The sequence below is a fragment of the Heterocephalus glaber genome, unplaced genomic scaffold (assembly GCF_053883595.1).
Source record: "Heterocephalus glaber isolate CG9 unplaced genomic scaffold, H.glaber_assembly_v1.0 deba00000943, whole genome shotgun sequence".
Classification (NCBI taxonomy): Eukaryota; Metazoa; Chordata; class Mammalia; order Rodentia; family Bathyergidae; genus Heterocephalus; species Heterocephalus glaber.
In genome coordinates, this window is record NW_028258175.1 from 13,921,517 (window position 1) to 13,945,402 (window position 23,886).

General features: G+C 44.4%; 1 long non-coding RNA gene across 2 annotated transcripts in view; it reads right to left on the reverse strand.

Moving 5' to 3' along the window:
* The window catches only part of LOC147828680 (uncharacterized), a 208,398-nt gene that overhangs the window by 27,191 nt on the left and 157,321 nt on the right, over window positions 1-23,886 (reverse strand). For both annotated transcript variants that reach the window (XR_015450499.1, XR_015450498.1), the window contains exon 3: window positions 1-14,032. This exon is cut by the window's left edge and continues 27,191 nt beyond it. This is a non-coding gene — a long non-coding RNA (uncharacterized LOC147828680). The remainder of the gene's footprint in view (window positions 14,033-23,886) is intronic.

Sequence of the window (23,886 nt, forward strand, 5' to 3'; positions counted from 1 at the left end):
AGTTCAGAGGTTTTACTGGGAGCACATCATGTAGGGACAATAACTATACTCAACTATTGAAAGTCCAAGCTCCTGGAAAGGAACCAGATATTCGGCGGTCCCTGTAGACTAAAGAGTCTTGTTCCTATGAAGGAATGACATGGGAGCCAAGTTCCCAGATGCCAGTCATGGGTCAAGTCTAAAACAAGCCTTTCTAAAGATGGCAACTGTGATAGTTAACAGTGGTGTCAACTTGAATGTTAGCCCAGTTCTGAGTGTGGATGATGGACTTACTGAAGATGGAAGACCCACCCCGTGTGTGAGTGCCACCAACCAATAGACTTGTAGCCTGGATGGAATAAAAAGGGAAAGAACAAGGCAGTCTTATTTTTCCTTCTTTGAAGGAGCTCCAGTCTCCACCATCACCTTTGGACATCAGTCTCCAGGCTTCCAGCTCAGACTCTCCAGCCTCGCAACACAGACCCTTTCTTTGGCTTCCTAACACAGACTCACATGGGACTCTGCAGTGAGTTCTAGGCATATACATATATATTAACAAATTACATATTAACAATATTAATAAATATATTAAATATGTTCCTCTAGTGAACACTGACTAATACAGCAACTTCTGTTAGTTTTCTGCCACTGTGTCAAAATACCTGAAAGAATTAATTTATGAGGAGGAAAAGTTTTTTGGGGGCTAATGGTTTCAGAGGTTTCAGTCAATGGTTGGTTGGTCCTGTTGTTTGGACCCACGGTGGCACAGGACATCAGGATAGGAGCACATGGCAGAGGAGGGTGCTTTAGTCATGGTGTGCAGAAAGTAAAGAGAGAGGGGGAGGGGCTGGAGTCGCAATATCTCCTTCAAAAGCACGTCCCCAAGGACCTAACTTCCCCTCTCAAGCCCCACCTTTCAAACATTCTACCCCCTCCCAATAACACCACAGGCTAGAGACAAAGCCTTTAACATGCAAGCCTTTGGGGAACACTTATCCAAACCATAGCATCTTTGTTACTTTTCTCATTGCTGAGACAAAATACCTAACACCCAAAGTTAAAAGAGGAAAGGTTTATTTCTGCTCACAGTTTGTAGGGTTCAGTCCATAGTCGGCTGGCTTCAAGGCCGGGTGGCACGGCAGACTGGCATCAAGGAGGAAAAACAGTTCATGGCAAAGTAGGGCAGGCAGAAAACAACAAGCAGCGAGCAATAACAACAGCAGAAGCAGCAGCAGCAAGCCTGCCTGCCTCTCTTATCCTATCCAGGCTACACGCCTTTTGATTTGTTTCCCATACCCAAGGTGGAGCACCCCTAAACCCAGCATCACGCAAGCTAGATTCAGCCACCTCCAAAAAGCCCCACCTATGATCCCAGAAGGTTTATAAGCCATAATACACAGCATATCCTCATGCCTGCTGTTAGCTTTTTTCTTATATTGGGGCTTTCCTCATATTGAGACCAATACTGACATGCCATGAGTGTGGAGTCCAAAGAAAAGGTAAAATTCAGCTCATCAATACTGTATGAATTAAATAAAACAATGGTGTGAGAAGACAGAACCATGTGCATTCTGTTTGCGACTCTGCTCTCAGGACTATGAACACAAGGAAAATCTGCCTCCTCCTCAGCCCCATGAGGTTGATTCTAGCTCCTGATAACGGGCAGACAGAGCAGATAATCCCTCCCTTCCCTGTGTTAAAACAACTCCAGCTCACTGAATGTATTTTTCTCTCACCTTGGCCTGTGTGACAACCAAAAGTCACCAAAAATCCCTCAGCAACATTTAAAAATAGAGAAGATCCCAAAGTACAGAGGGGCAGAAAACAACTCACCAATTCCCTCAAGGATAAAATAAAGATGGAATGATTCTCACCCTACTGCAATGACCCTCCAGGCCCCCTGGTGCCAAAGGATCGCAGATTAAAAGGAGAAATTCTCTAATGTGTGCAGTTTCCATTTTTCAAAGTGTTAGGCATGAAAGAATTTTTGCTCCCTAATGATGGCTCTCAGACGTGGCAGGACCTGGGCTTGGTTTAGCTGAAGAATTGCCTTTGCGTTCATCACAGACTTCCCTTGCCTCAAAGACAGATGCTCAGTGAGAACAAGAAGCCTGCAGAGCTGCAGAAACTCTCTGATATTAATTGATTTGATCCAAGTTGTCAGTTTTTCTATAATTTAAGCCATTCTACAGTGTAACCCGGCAAGCTCCCTACAAAGATGGATGGATGGATGGATATATGTAGGCAAAAATAGATATAGGCAAATAGAGATACTTAAGAGACACAGAAGTGACTTTTTTCATCAATTTCAACAGATGAAAAAACAGACTCAGAGGCTATCAGCAGCCCCAAATCACTGAGCTAAAAAGCAAAAACTGAAGATTCAAAGTCTGTCCCCAAAGAGTACAAAATTTAAGGTGCCACTCACTCTCAAGTGCCAGCAGTACACACACAAACACTGGGAATGTATGCCTCCTTAAAAAGTGAATGCCTAGGTGGTCTGGTAGTTTATGTGAGCAGGACTTTAATTGGCATCCTGGGTCCCTGGTACTCCTCACCACAGCTCTGCAATGTGGGACAGAGATAATCCCAAGGGGGACACTAGGCTAGTCCTCTGGGATTGCATCATGGGGATTTCCGGCTTGCTTTCCCTGTGCAGGTGGGGCTGATTAATGGCCCTGTTAGAAAACATCCAGCTGCTGTTTTCAGTTCTTCCTTCAGAGATCCTTAATTACTGGGCTTCACCTGTTGAGTTTCCTTAAATGACATGCTTGTGTATTTTTAAGTGGGAAAACAATTCATTAGGAAGTGCCAACATCTCAGATAAGTAAAAGCCCCCCAGATTAGTTGCAGAATCACACTGCTTCAGCCAAGCAGGAAAAGCAGGCCTAAAACAGGCTGCTTTTATCTAAATGCCTGCAAGTCAAAGGAGTGACCTTCAGCAGAGGTGAGGGAGGGTCATGGTATCACACCGCTCCCAGCTTAGTTGTCCTTTACCGTCCTCCCTGAAATCCCTTTAACTCAGATGGCTCAGAATGATAGTGAAGGGAGGGGAAGAGGACAGGAAAAGAGGGAAAGGAAAAACTATGAGAAAAGAAAGAAAAATGGAAATGAAATCTATGTAAATAGGGAAGGGTGGAGGGTGTAAAGGGTGCACAGGTAATGGGGAAAAAATAAGAACTAAGATAAGTCATGTACAGGTACAAACACCCAATGATAAATGTAAACGAATTGTATACCTAAAGTGGACCAATAAAATGTAGCAATAAAATTAATTAAAAAATAAAAAAAAATTTTAAAAACGAATGATAGTTCTATAAAAATGTTCATGCCCCACTTTCTCACAGCCATAACTGCTTTAGCATTTTCTAAAATAATTTCTTCTTTGTAAAAGGCTAGCCTAAATTTATTATCAGATGTTTTGGACTAATAAGGTAATATGCCTTAAGGTATCAGAATTTAGGTTCTAAAACAATGGTTCTCAACCCCCACATTAGAGGATGGTTTTGTTTCTTTGTTTGTTTTCCTTTTTCTTTTTAAAATTCAGATACCCAGGCTCTAGATTCTGATTTAATTAGTCTGAGATGGAGCCCTGCTCTGGCATCAGGATGTTTTTAAAGCTTTGTCCTCTAGCAGTGACTCTTAAGGTATATCCAAGATTAAAAATTACTCTAGTTTGTGTTATTCTTTGATAGATTACAAAATACTTCCTATAGAATAGGGTTTGGGTCTTATCACTGTCACTCATGCCAAATTCAGTGCATCCCACAGAGTATCCCACCAATGGTGCATGTTAATGTGAATAAAATAACTCCACTTGATGCCTTTGTTTATTGTTTTCCCAATTATTAAGCCTTATATATATTTATGTATATGTAAGTTTTACATAAATACATAAAAGTGACCAAATGCATGGAGAGAGAGACAGACAGAGAAAGAGAGAGAGAGAGGATGCAAACTTTCCTCCTTATCAAGTTTTTTTCAGTTGCTGTTATGGTTTAGATCTATAATGTCCCCCAAAAGGCAAACACATTCAGAGGAGGGGCTTCTGGAAGATGATCAGATCACAGGAGCACTACAGTTGTCTGTGGATGAATCCACTGAAGAATTCAGGGTGGAATGTGCTGTCAGGACGGGGGGCCTGTTCAGAAGAGGCAGGTTTTGGAGAATGTATCTCCCTCCTTGGCTCCTTTCTTTCTCTGCCTGTTGGCTGCCATGAGTTGGGCAGCTGTCCTTTACCCGGGGGGCTCTTCCACCACTGCATTTCTACCTTGGAACCAGCTGACCATGGGCTAAAACTGAGCCAAAATAACTCTCTCCTCCTTTTAAACTGTGGGTGTTGGTATTAACTGTGTCCCCGATAAGGAAAAGTAACTAAAGCAGTGGCCCCATCTACTCTCAGTCCTACCCTTGTTGCCAACTCTCCTGGCTGTCCCCATTCCCATGAGAAAACCTGTATTAACCCTCCATTCTGTGACCTTCCATGTCTTCTCCATCCTCACGCCATTCTCCACAGACATAAAGACATATTTGAGTGTAAATACTCATTGTCTCATTTGTAGAAATGCGATCATCGTCTACCCATTGTTCTCTGTATAACTTTTCTCATCCCACAGTGTCTTGTCAAAAGCCCGCCAAGTGCCTAGCGTCCACCTCACTCTCCATGCTGGGCATACGTACACCAGCCTTCAGTGATGCCCTCTGCTCAGTCATTCTTACATGAAAGACTGCTCATTTTGCTTCCCATTGCTGCCCATCAACAGCACACATGAGGTCAGCTGATACTCGCAACTACCCTATGAAGCACAAACATCCCTGTGAACCTTTCTTTCCATCCCAGACACAGGGCCAAATGCCTGGCAGGCCTGTCCTGACACCATTAAAACACCTTCTCAGCCTGGAAGGGTTACAATTAGTGGTATGAGATTCTCTGTATGAAAACCAGTCTACAATCTGCACAGGATTTGTGTCAAAGTTGAACCCTCACATGTCTGTGACCATGTTCTCTGTGGCCAGCTCCATCCGCAACACTGCTCCAGCAGAAAGCTGTTCAATAGCATCATTAACAACCCATTGATCCAATTACATTTCTTTCTGTTCCACTTCAGAATTACAATCTCTCATTCCCCCTGAAAGAGCTCAGAAAAATTCCCAATGATCATCACAAGAAGTAGAGGCTATCAGGATGTGCTTGATGGACCCAAACACTCATCTAATGGTGACATGGAATGAATTAATCTGGTGACATGTCAGACTTCTCCCCTCCGAGAGAACTTGCCACTTCCTTGAGCTGCTTTGTCTGATGAGATTCAGGACTGTGAGCCAGCTTGCATCACTCCAGGCACATCATGGCACTGCCCCTCATCCTATGCTCCTGCATGTAGTGGGAACTGAATAAATAACTGTTGGATTTTAAAAATCCCCATGGGGTAGTGCATCGGGCTCAAAGCAAAGCAGTTTGGCTGAATAAATGGAATTTATCCAAATGGTCTCTTTGTAGGATGGACCAGTACGGGAGCTGGAATCTGAGTCCCTAAAATGAAAACATACACTAATACAATAAAGGCAAGACCTTGAATGAAGGCTGAGGGCAAGCTAGATGAGACTAAATACACATTCTCTGAGCAAGATAATGAAGGGCAAAGACATCTCAATAGGACCAAAATGCTGTTCACTCACTTAGCAACTACACATTGAACACCTGCTATGCGCGTGCACTGTGCTATGTGCTGAAGATAGGGTGCTGTGGAAGTCATCATTCCAGCCCTCAGCTGTTCGTGGTCTTATGGAGGAGCCCAAGACATAAACACACAGTCATAAAAGATCCACGGCAGGACAGAACTAAGGCCTGTGATGAAGACAAGCCCAGAGAGGCCTGAGACTACTCAGGGAGACATTAAAGCCAAAGGCTTTCTGGAGTACAAGATGGATGAGATGGAATTAGCACAGCTGAAAAAGCAGGAGGGATACCAGTAGGTGAACAATTTAGGCTGCAAAAGGCCATGGCCCCGGTTCACTTGTGATCACCTCAACCCTTGACTTCTACCTTGAGACTCCCAGCAGGTGGGAATCTGGGCCCATAACCACGTCCCTGGAAGTCCCGACTCTCTACGTCACCTCCAAGCCTTCACCCATGTTATTCCCTCTGCCTGGACAGCGCCATCCTGCCTCATCTCTCCAGGCTGCAAAACCATCACTGCCAATTCATCAAGGCACAATCCAAATCAAATGCTACAGCTGCCATGAAATGCTTCCAAACCCTTCTGCTGAAACCTCTGTCTCTGTCTCTGTCTCTCTCTCTCTCTCTCTGAATTCCAATAACACTTTTCTTGTTTCTCTCTTATAGTACACAGCACTCTTGACGTTGTATTATAATTATTTATGTGTTTGTCTTATCTTCTCTATGTAACCATAAACTCTGCTGGAGAAGAAAAACCTTATCTTAACCACATTTGTATTCTTGACAGAGACTTACATGAGGCAGGTACTCAATACTCAAGACAGGTTGAATGAAGGCTACATTTACCAGATTCCAGGTAACAGAAGGAAGTTAACAGACAGTACCGCTAGATTCTTGAGTAGATGTTACAGGCTGCCCCAACTCTCTAATAGCTAGAATTGGCAGCTGATGAACTCGTGACTTTTCCATCACTGGATAGAAAGATTCTTCAAAAACAGTTCCACCATGTGACTTCTAAGATCAAGCGAGCTTTATCAGGTTTCTATAATGGAGAGTGGTTGCTGAGCAAATGAATACAACAGAACCCCACTACAATATCAGACAGGAATAAAGGTAAGTTGTGGTCAATGTTATAGTTCCTGGTTGAATGAAATCCAAGGTATTTGTAAGATTAATAAATATTTAATCAGTTACACTAAAGTACAAGAGATCCATTCTTAGAGAAAGGATTATAATTAACCTATGCTGAACATCTGAAGTCCATTTCAAAAGTTTGAGCTAGGTAACAGCTGATTTGGTGAAATCAGTGGGGTCAAGAGGCATGGACTTCCTAAAACACAAATCTCACAATTGTCATACTGCTTCTTAAAATCTTCAGTGGCTCCACATTGCCCTACAACACACTCTTCAGTCTTCAGTACTTCTGAGGCCCCCGATGAGGTAGCTCTTGTCACCCTCGCCTTCCATCATCCCTGACACATTCAGACCAGGGCCAAAACCTCAAAGGTTTCTGTGGACTCCTGGGAGGATCGATGTAAAACCAAGAGCACAAGCCCCAACTCAAGAGGTGAATCGTGTCACTTGGTCAGCCCCTTTCCCAGCAAGAATACAGACTCAGAATTGCAAGCTATTCCAAATTTCCAAAGGAATCAGAAATTCAGATTGTTGGAGAGGATCACCCGTTTTCAATGTTGGCTCAAAAATAGTTAAACACTATGCAGTCCAGAAAAATCCCATCTGTGGCCCATGGATCTCCATTCTATGTGTTACTTAGACTTTACTGTTTTTAACCACTTAGATTTACTGGGATGGGCTGTGTTCACTCCCCTCCATAAATCCCTCCCTGATGTATCCTCTGCTTCAACCCCTCCTCTCCACTGCATTTCCTGGATTCGCTCCTACTCAACCTTTAAGACTTGAGTCTAACTGCAGTTACTCAGGAAGAACTATCCATCTCTTTACACTTTTCCCAATGGTCACAGTTTTTACAATGAACACGAGTAGCAGGTACTATCCCTGTCTCCCACACCCGGATCCCTCCACACTGTCCCTGCCCACCAGTTCCCATTTTCACTCTCACAGCCTCAGGCTCCTGGAATTCACTTTCTCCACATGAATGGAGGGCCACATATCCCTGGGAATCTGTGTCCTCGGGGAGGACAGCCCTTAGCCAATGACCGACAGGTGCACAAGTATAAATGCTGCAGCTCCCTTTCTCCCTGATGGAGATTACTCCATAATATGCTGTCCCCAGATCTGCCCTGCAATGATTGAGCCAAAGTCCTCCTCTCCAGAACTCTGCTTATGATCACACAGTTGCTGATGCTTGCCAGAGACATGATTCCTAATACACTGGTTTAAAATGAGTCCTCATTTCAGGGTCTGTTTCTGGGACCTGTGATAGCTTCTAACATGGCTTCCAAAGATCCCCCCACCTCCTGTGATCATGGACTTTTGCACACTCCTCACCCTGTGACTTGCTTCTAAATGTAAAGGCGACAGGTAGTACTTCATAGGTAGGTTAGCAAAGATTGTGACTTCCACCTTGCTAGCTGATTCTACAAATTCACCTTTGATAGTGCAAAGCAACGTATGGAAGAGAGCCACACGGCAAGGACACAAAACTGGGCTCTGGCCAACAGTCAGAGAAGAACTCAGTGCTCCCAACTACAGACTGAGCTTGGAAATGGATATTTCCCAGATGGGTCTTCAGATGAGATTGCGGGCCTTGGGCCAATACCTGATTATGAAACCATGAAACGGGCCTTCGCTCACTCACTGCCAGACTGCTGACTCACAGTAACAGCAAGATAATAAATGTGTGTTTTTAAAGCTGCTACATTTTGGGGTGACTTAGTATGTAGTAACAGATTAACTAACATAAGATTTACAACTTAAGATAACGTGTAATGTTTCTGTCATTAGAAAATGTTACATCCCAGACATTTCTTCCAGAAAACTATTTGAGTCCCCAGGCCAGAGCCCACTTGTCCCCTTTGTCATAGACCTTGTCACCAGGAATTTCATCATCGGCCCCTTTCTGTCTGCATTTGTCTCCTTACTCATCAGCTTGAGGGCAGAGCTTTGAGAGAGAAAAATCAGATATATTTCCTTATGCCTCACCTCAACATAACACCTGGTACCTAGTATAGCCTTAATAAATTTTATTGAGGTAACTCATTTATTAATTGTTTCTTCCATGAAACTGTGACCAACTTTTTCCCCTGTACTCTATCCTTCTGCAGATACTGTATCAAGGGTAAGGCAGGACTTCAGTACTCTGCAAGACCTCCACTTGATGTACCCCCTACATCATTTTCTAACCATCTCCTTCTTTTCCATCACCAGGGTGTGTATCCATTTCACATTTCCACTGCCTCCCATCTGTTCCATTCAGCTGTTGGATGGTCACTCGCTGCCACTTCAGAGCAACGGGGAGTTCACCCTTCCTTTCACGTCCCTCTGGGAAGCCCAGGAAAATTAGCTCTGATTGATGTGATTTCTTCTTTGGGTGCTAATGACAAAATTACAACAAAATCTATCCCTTCTTTGTATCACACTCGGAAGAAATCTGCTCAGCTTTTCTCTGCCAACCACAGCATAAACTTGATTAACCAGGACTCGGTGCACATTGGTGGGTTTCTGAATTTGTTTGTTTGGTTTTTTACATCCTGGATAGCACAGGAATAAAACCAAAAATTCCATGTACTCGCTCCCTTATGACTTGAGAAAAAGAAGGTGCAGGTTAGCCCATGCTGCTGCCTATTATCAACAAATTCCCCTAAAGGAACAGAATCTCCGTGGAAGAGATGAGCATCTTGCAGAACTAAGAATTACATATTCTACACCAGAAGACAGTGTTAAAGTTAGGCTGAATGGACAGAGATCTTTGCCATGTGGAATTTTTAATTTTAAAAAGTATGCCATACCACTCATATCCCTTATCTTTGCCCTTTCCCTAGCAGCAAATTATTGGGAGGACGTGTTCTGGTTATCTGAAAGTTCCGGATTCTTGAAGTCAAGCTCAAATAAATTGTATCTTATCTTACTAATGTAACAGAGACGCTCACAGAGTCCTAATTCCACCTTATTAAATGAATATTTCATATTCTGTCTGATCAATGGGTCCTCACAGTTTTCAAAGCGTTTTGCATCCTCTTTCCCCTCTGAGACTCATGAAGGTCCTACTTGGTACTTTGCCATGCTCTAGGGCAGTGATGACCAACCTTTTAGAGACCAGTGCCCAAACTACAACCCAAAACCCATTTATTTATGGCAAAGTACTGACACTGCAATTAAACCTGAATACTGAGGTTTTTGTTTCGGGAAAAAATCCTCATACATTAACATCTATTGTCTTAAAAGAAAAATAAACAACATCCATGCCATGGGTTCACCACCACTGGTGAGAAAACACAAAACTTTCTCGTTTGTACTCCTCAGAGATGAAGAAGTGGCCATAATGGTAATTCCATACCTTGACACGTTTCAACCATATTTTACAGGGGAAAAAAGGCAAAGAAGTAAATATTAGATCACTGAGCACTGATTCTGTGCCAGGCACTGTATGAAGAGCGTATTTCATTTTTTAACTCTTGATCACAGCCTATGAGACCCTACACAATCAAGCCCCTGGCTACTATTTTTACTCTGTTTTTGGTCATGCTCCCACTTCCTTCTGATGCTTCATGCATACCAGCACTTTCCACAATCCAGACTATGCTAAGCTCCTCCTACCTCACAGTCTATGCCCTTGCCATTCCCTCTGCCAAGAATGCTCTTTCCTAGACACTCATATGGCTCATTCTTTGCCATCTCCCAGCTCTCAATTCAATATCAATTCAGAAATGTCTCCCTAGCTAGTTCCCCACTTCCCATGCCCAGCCATTCTCTATCATGTTTCTTTATTTTTATATTTTCTGCATAGCACACCATTATTTATACCAACTTGCTCAGTCACTGTCTGCCTCGTGAGACCAACAGGCCAGTCTATGCCTGCCATGTAATAGAAACTCAATAAATATTGCTGCAATGAATGAATAAATAACTTTTTCTCTAATAAAAAGTTTCTCCAAGACAAAAACTGCTATTATCCCGATTGGCAGATAAGGAAGTTGAGATTCTGAGTGGATAAAAAAATTCCCTGTTTGCATAGCTGGCAGGTGGCAGAGCCAGGCTTCTGACCACTGAGAGTGTAGCTCCATCATCTGTGTTCTCCATCACTATGAGATACTGTGTGGGAAGACAAGAGATTATGCCTTCATCAATTGTTTTCTAACTCCTGTTAATGAGAAATGTCTGAGCAGCTGTGACAAGGAAAAGTCTTATATTAGCCCACAACTGTGAGCATGTCATACCAGGAATATGTCTTCCAAATCAAGCACTGCCATTTTGCCAATGATTAGGATAGAATAGAATTTTAGGAAGCATCATTTCTGTGTGTCTCTGATATACCTATTTCTTTGGGATCCTTTCAATAGGTAGAAGAGGTCCAAGCAGTACAGGGGATGACACGGGCCTCTGTCTGTCTAGGGTGGTTGGAGAGGATGGAATTGATGGACCTTATATTTAATGAGGTTTGACTGCCCCCATCCCAAATCTCATCAAAGCAACCACACACCGACCATGGAAGTGGCGCTTCAACACTGCGAGGACTGGACCCGGGGTGCCCCTCTAGTAGCCATCTTTCTGGGAACCACGCCTTTTGTTAACACCGATGCTTATATTCCCACCTTCCTCTCAGTTATTATTCACCCGGGCTTCCTAAACTTGACTTTACTTCCCCATCTTCAGCTCAAAGGCTTTACAATAAAGGATTCTACTTTTTGAGCTACCCAGAGGAAGGACTGTATACGACACGCCCATCTCCCAGTTAGTCCTGAACACAACAGATTGAAGGAATTACTCCAACTCAGTCTCTAAGCCCCAAACAACAGGCCCAGTTCTGAAAGTCCCTACCTATGAATGGTCTGAATAGACATTCTGTGTCCCCCAGAATTCACAGGTTGAAATCTTCACCCTCAAGGTGATAGTATTCAGACGTGGAGCCTTTGGGAGATACTAATTTCATCCTAAGGGTGGAGCCCTCATGAATAGGACTAAGGTCCTCACAAAAAAGACCCTGGGAGACATTCTCACCATATGATGTAATGAAAAGTCGGCCATCAACCAGGAAGTGGGCACTTAGCAGACACCAACTCTCCCAACACTGTGATCTTCGGTTTCCCAGCCTACACAACTGTGAGAAATACATTTCTGTTGTTTATAAAGCCACCTACCTCATGGCATTTTGTTGTAGCAGTCCAGATGGACTAAGACACTACCCTGATTCACTTAAAAGAAAATAATCCATTATCTCACCATATTCACTGTACTGAAAGCTTCCAACCAGAAAAAAAACTTTATGGAGGTGACCTATGAATGTGAAGGTGCCTGCAGTTCTGTGACTGGCTCTAAGAATCAAAGAGAGAAATTACTACTCCAAGGCAAAACTTAAACTATCCCTTTCTCTCTGTTTTTTCTTACTTTGTCTTTTTTATTAAGAGAGTCATAATGTTCTCTATCTACATGACACTTTCCATCTTTAAACATTAACTAATTAATTGACTGAAATGGTATCTCAGGAGCATTTATCATCTATCCTATTAGCTAGAGAGCCAGGAAACTGTCTATAGAAGCTGTCGAACATTCCGCGGAGGTTTTGTTTTTCCACTTCCCTTCCCAGAAATGTTTTTTTTGTGTGTCTGTCTGAATGTATAACGGGGAAAAAAAAATAAAAAGAGAGAATTTGACTTCCACCAATTGTTATAAAAATCTACCTCCGGGAGACATGGAATTTCAATTGTGAAATAAATCAGTCTTGGAAATTGTCCTGTCCTCCAGGAAAAGAAAAAATAAGTAGTTTAACAGCGATTGCCCTTCAAAACAATTACTAATTATAATCTCTATAAAGAAAAATGCCCTCGATACCATTATTCCTAATAAAGCCAAGCAAATCTATAGAACGGAATTAGCTGGCATGTCTGCACTCTGACAGGAGAGCCCCGGGACCAGGGCAGAAGGGGAGTACACTCCAAAAGGCTTATAAGCATGGATCCAAAACTAGGAGGCTCACACCCGAGGCAAGCTGCTCTCACCAAAGTGGGAAGATTAGCACAGGAAATCAGGCCAGGACAATATGAGATGAAGACCCAAGTTGTTTTCTCCGTTCTTTCTCCCCAACCCCTTAAGCTCTTCCTACTGTAGGTATTACAGGACCTGGGGTTCGTGTCTTGCATTACTCAGCCTTCACCCCTTCACTATGGTCCTCTAAAAGAGATGTCCAGGAAGGGTTACATCAAATCCCTAAGGCCTTGGGCTTAATTTGACTGTCAGATTTCATTTATCTGAAATAAAACCTTCTGTGGTGAAAAGATTAGAACAAAGGGAGAAAAGGGACCTAGAAGGCAGAACAGAGTGGATAAAGACACAAACGCAGAAGTCAGTTCTAATTTCAGACTCTCCATTACTTACCTGCTGTGAAACCTGAGTCAAATCATTTCAACTCTCTGATCCTTAGACCTTGGATCCTCATCTATTATATGAGAAAAGGGGGTACATGAAACCTACTGTACTCGTGTTCAGTTGCAGACAACAGAAACCACTCCAGATGTTTTAAGCTGAAAGGAATTATTACCAAGTATAAAGTAACTTAGAAAGCCACTGGAAAGGCTCTAAGAGTCAGACATTTTAAGAATAACTCCATAGCTCCCTAAGTCACCCTGACTCTGTTATGATGGGGTAAATGGCCACCACTGCTCCAAGATGTCACCATGTCAGGAAGAAAATGGCTGCTGACCCAGCTAGACTACAATGATCCACAGAGGTAATGAGTCTCATTATGCCTTTCTCCCCTCCTCACTCCATTCTGGATTTAAGACTCACAGAAGCTAGGCACAGTGGCACACACCCATAATCCAAGCTACTCGGGATGCTGGGGCAAGAGGATTTTAAATTGAAGGTCAGCTTGGGCAATTTAGCAAGACTCTGTCTCAAGATATAAAACCAAAAACCAGAAAACTCATAAGACAGCACCTGATTGGCAGAACCTGAATCATACCCAGAATCCTGGTTGCAAGGGTGTCTGGGAAATAGAGTTTTTAGCTTCCCAGCTTCTGTGGTATGGAAGGACACAGTCGATGTAACTGGTATGGAAGTTGCAGGAACCAATATCCAAAGCGTATCACCCATGTATTACAGGATCAGCAAGAAAAGTAGATGAGATTGTGTTTATAAAGTGCCTTACCCAGAGCCTGGCCATTAGTAGGTTCTCAATAAATACTGGTTTCCTTTCTCTTTTCCAAAATTTTGCTTCAGGTAGTCCTACAAACCATCCTAAAAGAAGAAAAAAAAGAAGATGGATCTTCCTAACTTGTCTGTGAGGTATATTTGGGCATCTTCAATCTAGCAACCTTACCAAATATCTGAGTTGTTCCTGTTTAAAACATCTCTTATCTCCACAGAAAGACGAGATCATTTTAAACAGTACCTTAAGGTTTGACTCTTCGTAAACAAAAGTTTCATAGAGGCCTCCTTCTAGATAATTGCATTTTTTATTGCTTTAACTACAATTTATTAGGCACCTAACCACCATTTATTAACAGATATGATTCTTGAAACAGTTAACAGTCTAGGAAGGATAATTGTACAAAACTTGTAAGATTACAAATTCCGATAAAAACTAAGAGACGAGAACAGGGTACCAGGAGCCTAAATAAGTAAGATGAAACTGATTATGTTTAGGGAGCCAGGAAAATCACCTGAAGAAGGAATGTCTATGCTAAGACCTGAAAGATACATAAAAGTTAACCAGGTAGAAAGTGGGTGACAAAAGCAAATCTGGGAAAGGAAGTGGCACATGTGGAGGCTGCTGTTTGAGATGCCAGGAGAATACCGTGTGGCTGAGCGTGCTGAGGGAGAGGGGGTGGGGTGAGAATTACCTTGGTTATGCAATGGCAGGCTATTATCTGGGTGACCTTTTCCCTGAGGTTGGAATCCGGATGTGTTCAGCAATTAACAATTCACAAAAATAACGCTGGAGGCAATGCTTGTCTGCCTTTCTGCATCACAGGCTCTCCTCCATGAAAGCCAGTGGTGTTCACCCTTCACCGGTTCCTGCGCATTAGAGGACGGACGGGTGTAGGAGAGGAGGCCAGCAGCAGCACGCCTTCCTCCTCTTTCGTGTCCACCTGCATCACTCCTGGGAAGCCAAACTGTTCTTCCTCACCTGCCCCTCTTCTCAGAAACCCTCGCCGCCTATACCCAGCAGCAGCATCACACTGCACCCCCCCGGCCACCGACGGCTGGACTACACTAACGGCTCCCATCACTTGGGCCTCTCAGATTCACACACACCTCATCTTGCCAAGGGGTCATAATGGACCATGACTGTGCCCCTCCACCATCCCAAGGGTGCTCCTTCTGCAGGGAAAGCCCTTCCACCCAGTTTGTGCAGACCTAGATCTCCCTCACTTTCCACACCTTTGGGAATCACTTCGCAGTGAGGGAGGCCTTTGCTGTGGTTCCCATTGTTCTCAGAACTTCCTATTTGCAGCATGCAATGCACATCTTTAGTCACCTGTCTAGTGGCTGCCACCCCACCAGATGTCACACTCCACATGTGCCCACTTGGTTTCCTGCTGTGTCTCTGGGGCAGTGTCATGTGCATGCATAACAGCTGCTCAATACGTTTGATTAGTGAATGATCAATAGTTTAATAAAACCAAATTGACTCTCTTTTATTCTTCAACTGAAAAAAGTTTTAATTTTTAACCTACTAGGTATTCTACTCTGTGCGAGGTACTGGAGACACAAAGATGAATTAGACATGATCTTTGCATTTAGGACTTCACAGTTTCAGGGAACAGAAAGATAAATAAGTAAGTTTATTGTAATATAACATGAATAGAAGGACAGAGAGAGAGAAGGGAAAAGGGAGAGAGAAAAAGAAGGAAGGAAGGAGGAGGGAGGGAGAGAAAAAGAAAAAAAAGAGGAAAGAAAGAAAGAAGGAAGGAAGGAAGGAGAGGAAGGGAGGGAGGGAGGGAATATTTTTTTAAATATCTTAGATGATGGAGGAGAGGTCCTCATGAACCCATACTAACCCTCCTCTGGATTTCCACAGAAAAATGCCCGTAGTAGACTTCTATTGTTTGGCTGCTCAGCATCTATTCTCTCTGACTGCCGACCCAGCAGCCCATCTTTTCTTCCGGACAGCAGCTTCCTGCCCTCTCAGTCCACCTCTGCATGAGTGGAGATGGAGCCAGCTCAGCACCTCACTCAGCATCTGGCAGTGAGCACCCACATGCCACATCCACAGGGTCAGCATTTCCAGTCCCTACTCAGAGAGCCTCTGGAATGGTCACCAGACAAAGTGCAGTCAAAGGAGAGTCAATCTTGGGGTCCCTGGGGCACCAATGAGGAAGACAAGCTGCCTTGTCACTGGTGGCAGTTTTGAGCTGCTGAAGCCCATCTTGTGACCATGAGGTGAAACCCCCCCAAGATGAAGCTCACAGGGAAAGCAAAGGCCCTGAGAGAAGAGGACACTTCTGAGGACACAATGAACACCTACATCCAACTTGACTGTCCTGAATTCTGCAATGGTGGCTCGGTTATATTTTTTGCTTTTCTTTGTTTTTTGTTTGTTAGTTAGTTTGTTTTGTCTTAAACCAGAGTTCCTCACCCTCAGCACTAGTGACACTTTTTTGGCAGAAGGGGATTGTCCTGTGCATAGGACAGCTGGCATCATCCCTGGCTTCCACTCACTAGGTGTTGATAGCCATCCTCACTGCCCAGTTGTGACAAGCAAGATATCTCATCATTGTCAAACATTCCCTGGGGGGGGAATCACCACCAGTTGAGAACCACTGATTGAAACCCGTTTGAATTGGTTTCTATTGCTTGTGACCATCTAAAATTTCCCTACCCAATATCCAGGAATGATTCCCACTCTCATGTGTCTTTGCCTTTTGTACTACCCACATCTTGTTATGGACTTTGTTTTCCAAAACTAGTGAGTCAATTTCACACTTTTTAAGTATTGGAGTCAATGAAAGTAAGCCAATCAGATCAAAAACAACTTAGATCTCAATTCCAGCACTTTTATAATTTGCATGTTTGTGTCCATCAATTACACCTTTTCTACCCTTTAAAAACTTAAACATTCTCCCTCATTTACTTTCTTTTAGAATTTTCAGCAGTCAATTTTCTTTTATCCGCAGACCTTGCCTTTGATGGGAAATTAATCAATAAGATATTATATTTTTGCCAGACTGTTTTAAAGTAATGTAACCAACATCTTTCTCTCCCATTCATGGCTTTATTGATTGTTCAGTGAAATCAGAAAGCCAGGAGATTCCATATGGCATTCCTGAAACCCCATTCCATTAACTCCATCACAGTGATCTTTACCCATCAGAGCAATTTCTCCTGATGTCATTGTTTAGTCCGTAACGTGTGTTTGATCATCAATCTCCTATTTTAAAATGAAGCTCAACTAAAAATGAGGGATGGAAAGGTTGTAATTAGCAGCAAAGCTGCTAATGGACAGACTCTGTCCACTGAGTCTATCTGAAATATATAGTAATTGCCCTTAACAATACTGATTCAACCCTAAACTGGAGTCTCCCTTTCAAGAAAATGTCACATTTTCCTGAATGAGAAAATCAAATGAAAATGAGTTCTCAAGTAGAGTATAGCTACTGTCTTCAGTTGTCTTTTAAACCATCATCCAGGTGAGTTTTCAAAATGCAAAGATAACCTGGGCTTGGTGACAGACCTGTAATCCCAGAACTTTGGGAAGCTGAAGTAGAAGGATTTCAAGTTTAAGTCCACCCTGGACAACTTAGGGGCTTACCAAGACCCTGTCTCAAAATAAAATAAAATACTAAATTAAAAAGGGCTGAGGATGTGGCTCAGGGCAAAGGCCCTGGGATCAACCCCTAGTACTTTAACAGAATAGTATGGACCTATTTTACAGATGTACTTGTGCGTCTGAAGACGATCACAATGCAGATGAAAGGTAAAGGGGGAAAGAAGTGGCCAATGGGGAGGCTTCACACCTACACAAGAGATGCGTGGTGACACCTGGGATATCTGACCTGGTTTCATAACATAGAGACTCCCATTCTCCAAGGAGAAGGACAGGGATTCTGAAGCTGGGATGGTAGATAAAGCCAACTGTCATGTTATATTGATCTTTTATTAGAAGGGGAGGAATCTGTCCACCTGGGGAAGTAGCGTCAAAGTGGATGAGTCATTGAGTAGAAAACACAGTGGGAACAAGCAGGCCAGTCATCACAGAGCAGGGTCGGCTTTGCAGCCACAAGGCCAACATGGGCCAAGAGCTCAAGTCTGACTAAACACAGCGAAGAGGAAATGAGACCACCCTGCAGGAACTCCCAGTTACCCTTGTTATACCCTACCTTCCGGGCCTAGATTGTAATGCTAAGAAGGAGCCACTCCAGTGAAGAAAGTGGATGCGATGTAGCAACTCCGTCTTCACAGCAAATGTGGGGAGAGGTTAAAAGGAGTCTGTGCACTTTCCTTTCCATGAAATTGTTGAGCCCCTAGTCTGTGCCTGGAATTGTCCTAGGCTCTGAATAAAAGCAAAACAAAGACCCTTGCACATGTAAGGCAGACACTGTAGCAGGCAAAGGCTCAGGGGAAGGTCCAAGGCTGTGGAAGAAAAGGAGTTGAATTGAGCTGAAGCTTCCTAGGTAGCAAGCCTGCAAGAACTCTACTGCCTTGTCTGGCACATGTGTGAACAAACAGCACGTGTCCTGCAGCCAGATGTCCTATTCAACTGCCATGGGAGTGAACTCCTACTTTCAGGACTGGGACCAGATGGGGTGACTTCACCCAGGGCAGTGGCTGTGGTCTGCAGCCAATGGGGGCAATCTTCCGTGTAGCTAACTTGCCTGACCCTGGCTGCCATCGATGACTTCATGAAGCAGTAGGACCAACATACAGGATGCCCAGTGAGAGCAACAAGGGCTCAAAGGTGTCACGTCTAGGTGACTCACACTCCACATCCATCACATCTCCTTTCACTTCCACAGTTTGGGGACAGATGTAGGTAGTCCCCCATCTCACAGATGCAGACATTGAGGCTTGCAGAGAATACTCCGTGTTTTGCAGAAGCTCTGTCTGCCTCCTGATCCTCTGGCCTTTCTGCATTACTGCATGCCCATTTCACCCAACAAAACCTAACTTGTCAGCACGCCAGTGTTAAGGTCCATGACCCAAGTCTGTGGTGGGCTGGCTCTGTGCTTATCCCTCGGTGGGGCACAAAGAGGGGTGTGGAATTGAAGGGCTGTCACTGTGGTCCCAGGACTAAGAATCTAATCGAGGAGGCAAGGGGGAAAACAAATCATTCAATCTATGACATGGCACCCACAGCCAACTCCTCTCCCACAAACCCTTGCGGGTCCCAGTGTAGCCCACCCCTGTAAACAAGCCCACAATGCCCCATTCCCTCTCCGCTCTCCTACCTGATCCTCTTCACCCTCCAGATCCAGCAACTCCAAGATGCTCCCCTAAGCCCACAGGCTCCTCAGTGACTTCTCTCGGTGCACCCCGAAACCCCTACAGCTCACCTGCATCTGCCATGAAAACTCTCTCTGAGAAAGGAAACCATCAGCGAGAACTCCAGGAGCCAGAGACCCTGTCAACAGGAAGAGATGACTAGGCGGAAACAAAAGCCCAGGACAGGGCAGCAGGTAAAGGTGAAGGGGTCGGAGAGGCCGAGTTGTAGCCCAAGGGACAGTGGTGCCATCTATGACAGAAAGCTGAGAGGCAGGTCGGGGGCCGTGCAGAGACTGGGATGTTTTCACAGTAAAACACTGAAGACAGCTTGACACAAAACCCAGAGAATTGTTCTCTAAGCACTTCCGTGTCTAGAAGCCTCTCTGTTCATCACAGCTAGCGGGTGGGTGAGAGGTACTGTCCTCTGCATTGGAAGAAAGAAGAAACTGAGATGCTCAGAGAGGTGAGGGGTGCTGCCTCAGGTCACACAGCATGAAGACTCCAAGGCACCAGAGCCCAGGGGTTAAAATCACACACCTAAGTCAGGCAAACACCTCTCAATGGCCCAGCACCGTGACTTTAGACAAGAGGCTGAGCTCCAAGACTCAGCTTCCACATCTATATATAAAAAGACTAAAAATCTCTACTTTATAGTTAGCAGATGACCAGAAATGTATGACCTTTCAGTCAGCCTCTGACATCTGTGACAATAAACCTTTATCCCGCTTGTCACCGCTGCTTCGGTTTGCCTGGCACTGGCTGCAGAACCACTGGGGTGAAGCAGCTCCCAGCCGTCCCCAGGGACACCACGGCTTCCTTCTAACGTGCAACAGCCACCGCAGCTCTGGACCCTGAGGTCCTGCACTCTCGTCCGAATGCACAAGCCCTTCCTTAAGAAGCCTCGAGCCTCTCACTTCCCTTCTAAGCTGCCAGGAAACGAATGCCGGGGGCTTGCTGTATGCAGCGGCTTGGGAAATAATTAGTTTGCCTTCCCCAAAGGCCAGAGTTCACTGCTGAGATATTTAAAACTCGACTGAGGGCTTAAAATAAATATCACAATGGAGATGTCAAAATAGCTGCGTGTTCTAACAGTGACGTGGGGGGAGTAGAAACGTAGATGGGTTTACCAAAACAATCTCACGGTAGCACCTTTGAGGTTTGATAACACAGACATGTCACACTGTTTCAAGTTTCTCTCTTTTAAAAATAAGTTTGGTTTTCTCCTTTGAGAACACTGAAAGGTTTGTCATCAAAAGGGATGAAATACTATTCTCCAAAAAGGAGGAAAAACACAGGATTGAATTTTTAACATCAGTCTTAATAATTTCCAGCCACCTCTGTGAGTTGAATGTGACCCCAAAGGCTAATAACAGGCTGATTCTCCCCTGGAGGAGGGAGGGAGGGGCGCCCAGAGGTCTGAGCTGGACATTTCCCATGTTCATTTCCAGCTTCACAGATGCTCAGCAAAGCAGCACACGCCCCTCATTCTGCAGAGAAGGCCGCAGAGACCTTGAGCCACTTGCTTGAGAGCCCAGGGCTGATGAGCTGTGATCCACCTGGAGCCCACAGCCCTCCTCTGTCCAGCCTCCATTTGTTCCCAGCACATTCCCAGCGATCTTTCCCCATTCGAACACAGGAAGGATGAACACCGCAGGTCATGATCCTGCAAGGCAACAAACAGTCTGGTTGGTTTGTTGTTTTGTTTTTGTTGTTGGTACTGGGGCTTGAATGCGAGGCCTTCTCTCTGAAGTACATGCCCAGCCCTTTTTATTTTGAGACAGGGTCTCCCTAAGTCAATACATTGCTGAGGCTGGGTTCAAACTTGCAATCCTCCTGCCTCAGCCTGCCAGAGTGCTAGGATTACAGGGGTAAGACACCACACCCAGCTAACCAACATGATCTTATAAACTGAAGCTCTGGGCTGGTATAAAACAATGAAGGGCAAACCTCAAAGAGAAGTAGTTCCAATAAATACCCACGAACTCAAGAATATGTCCTCTTTTCCTTTGGCTTGCCTGGAAAAGCCTTCTCTATCTCCTACTACTTCCCTCTTTGCACTTCATTCCTTCTGTTAAACACAAAATCTCTTCTTTTCCCAGAACTGTCCCATAATACTGCGCCTTTGCAAATGCTGCTCTTTTTCCCATATGCTCTTCCTCCAGCATTCAATTGGTGAACTCCTGTTCACCCATCGAAACCCTGCTGAAATATAATCACTTGGAAGAAATCTTCACCCTTCTCCCACTCAATCCCCAGTGGAGTCCATGAGTGCCTCCTGGTCCTCTCTGCAGCAGGAGCAGGCTACACTGTTATAACTATTACGATGTGTGGGTTCTCCTCGATTGCTTGGGCTGATATGTCTGTTTCCCTCACCAGGTGCTATGCCTTCATTCACCACTGCATCCCCTAGGCCCGGCCCAGTGCCTGAGGCAAAACAAGCATCTAATTGAATTGAATCAAAATTGAAAATGAAAACAAATATAATGGAGAAGTAGGAGAAAGGGAAACAAGTACTAGTGTTGTGAAAGTCTATTACGGAGCAATCAAGCAGACCATGTTTTCCTAATTCAGATCACAGAACGGCACAGAGGCGGCTCCGAGCAGTGGTGGGGACTACTGCTCTCTGGACATCTGTCGGATGTCTCATCTGATAAATCCTGGCCTTGTCTTGCCAACAATTTCATCTTTCAAAAGACAGAGGAAGCGACAAAGGAGTTGGTTTCTTGGCACTAAATCCTGGCAGTAAGGAAACACAGGCAGATGAGAAAGGGGTGGAACCCAGGAGAAAAGAAAAATGGGCAATGCAATTTGAATAACAGTTCTGGAAAGGAGAAAATAAGGCAAACACTCATTAAAACCTTCTGCACACTGCTTTACATGAGTTACTACATTTAGTTCCCACAACCCTCAAGAAGGGAGACATAAGTTGCTTCCAACCAGAAAATACAGATGGGTAAGGTAACTTGTGCAAGGTCATATGTGTCAGCAGCCTTTCTGCCTACAAACCTCACACACTGTGCTGCTGAGCAAACCAGGGTGTTGCCCAACTTACAACCTAGCCTGGATGGAAGAACAGAGTAAGTCAGTATGGGTAGGTGATGCTGCAGTAACAAATACATCCCCAAATCATAGTCATAAGATACAACTAAAGTTATTTTCTTGCTCCTGGAGGCTTTCTGGGACAGGCAGTGACCTTCTGTTCTGTACACAGTGGCTCGGGGCTCCAGTCTGCTTCCGGCTCATGAGGCTCCATCTCAACAGATGCTTCCAGTTACCCTCAGTCACGGAAGAAAGCTCTGGAGAACCTCATAACTGTGATTCAGTGCTTCCTCCCAGAAGTAGCATGCATCATATCTGCTCCCAAGGCATAACTTAATGTCAGGGGGCAGAGAAGTACAATTTTCTACAATTCTGGAAAAATAACCCAGTAACGGCTGAGACCAAAGGCTCATACCACAGCAGCTTTTGGAGAGCTGGGAAGGAAAGATTTCATGTGCAGCAAGGAGCACTTGCCAAGCTAACCCTGCCTCCGCATCCTACCAGGAGAGACAGGAGAAAAATAAGAAAACTATGTAGCAACACTTGCAGAAAAGGAAAAGGAAATGCTCTTGACAGGAGAAGTAATGGAAGATGATTTCACAACCAAGAACCACTGAGTATGTGAGAGGAGTGGCAAGGTCCTGTGGCCACAACTGGAGAAGGAAATACGTGCAAAGTGAATGGAAATCCCACCATCATTTGGGCTGCCATAACAAAATTGTAGACTGGTGGATGAAAAAATAGAGATTTCCTTCTCATGGTTCTGGAAGCTCTATCCAAGAGCAGGGCACCAGCATGGTCAGGTTCTGGCGAGGGCCCATTCCATGGAGGGTGAGGGAGAGAGAGATCAAGTCTCTTTGTCCTTTTCAGGGACACTAATCCCACCATGGGAGCTTCCTCTCATGACCTCCACTCTCATGCCCCCAGGTAAACTTAATTCCCTCCCGTGGGGTTTGGGTTTCAACATAGGAATTTGAGGAGGACATAGTAGGAGTCCGTAATGGGGAGACTGGGACATGGTATCTATTCACTGTATCTTCACCATTCCATTCCACTCCCACTGAGAAGATGAGGCCTCAAAAGCAGTGAGGGGGACTAACTAGAACTTAAGATCTTACTTAAAAGGCTGTGAGCAACAGCTGACAAGAGGAACTCAAATAAAAGTTGTTTTGGAAATGACAGAGGAATAGCATGACAGAAAAAAGTCACTGAGGTGTGCAGTCCTCTAGAAAGTCACTTAGCTCTCTGGGCCTTCATTTGTTACACGTGCAATGTGAGTGACACACTGTTTCCCTCAAAATGTTGTTCCTTACAATGCGAAGATCCTGCAGACAGCACACTCGTTGAAATACCTAGCAAACTGTTAGAGTAGAGAAAGAGCGCTAAGAATAAGAAGGATGGTAATGACAATAAGCCCTTTGATGGGACAAGTACCAAGCTGGCTGTCCTGGGAAACATTTGCATTGTTGGATGCCTGGCTCTATTTCTCCTTACTTTGTTCTTCCCCAAAGAATGCGCCCTTCTCACCCCACTGGCCATTTTGCCCTTATTTAAACACAGTGGACTTTGCTGCAGTGCTGGGCCCCTCAGGGTTCTCTCTAGCTGATAATACGCTTCTCAGATATCAC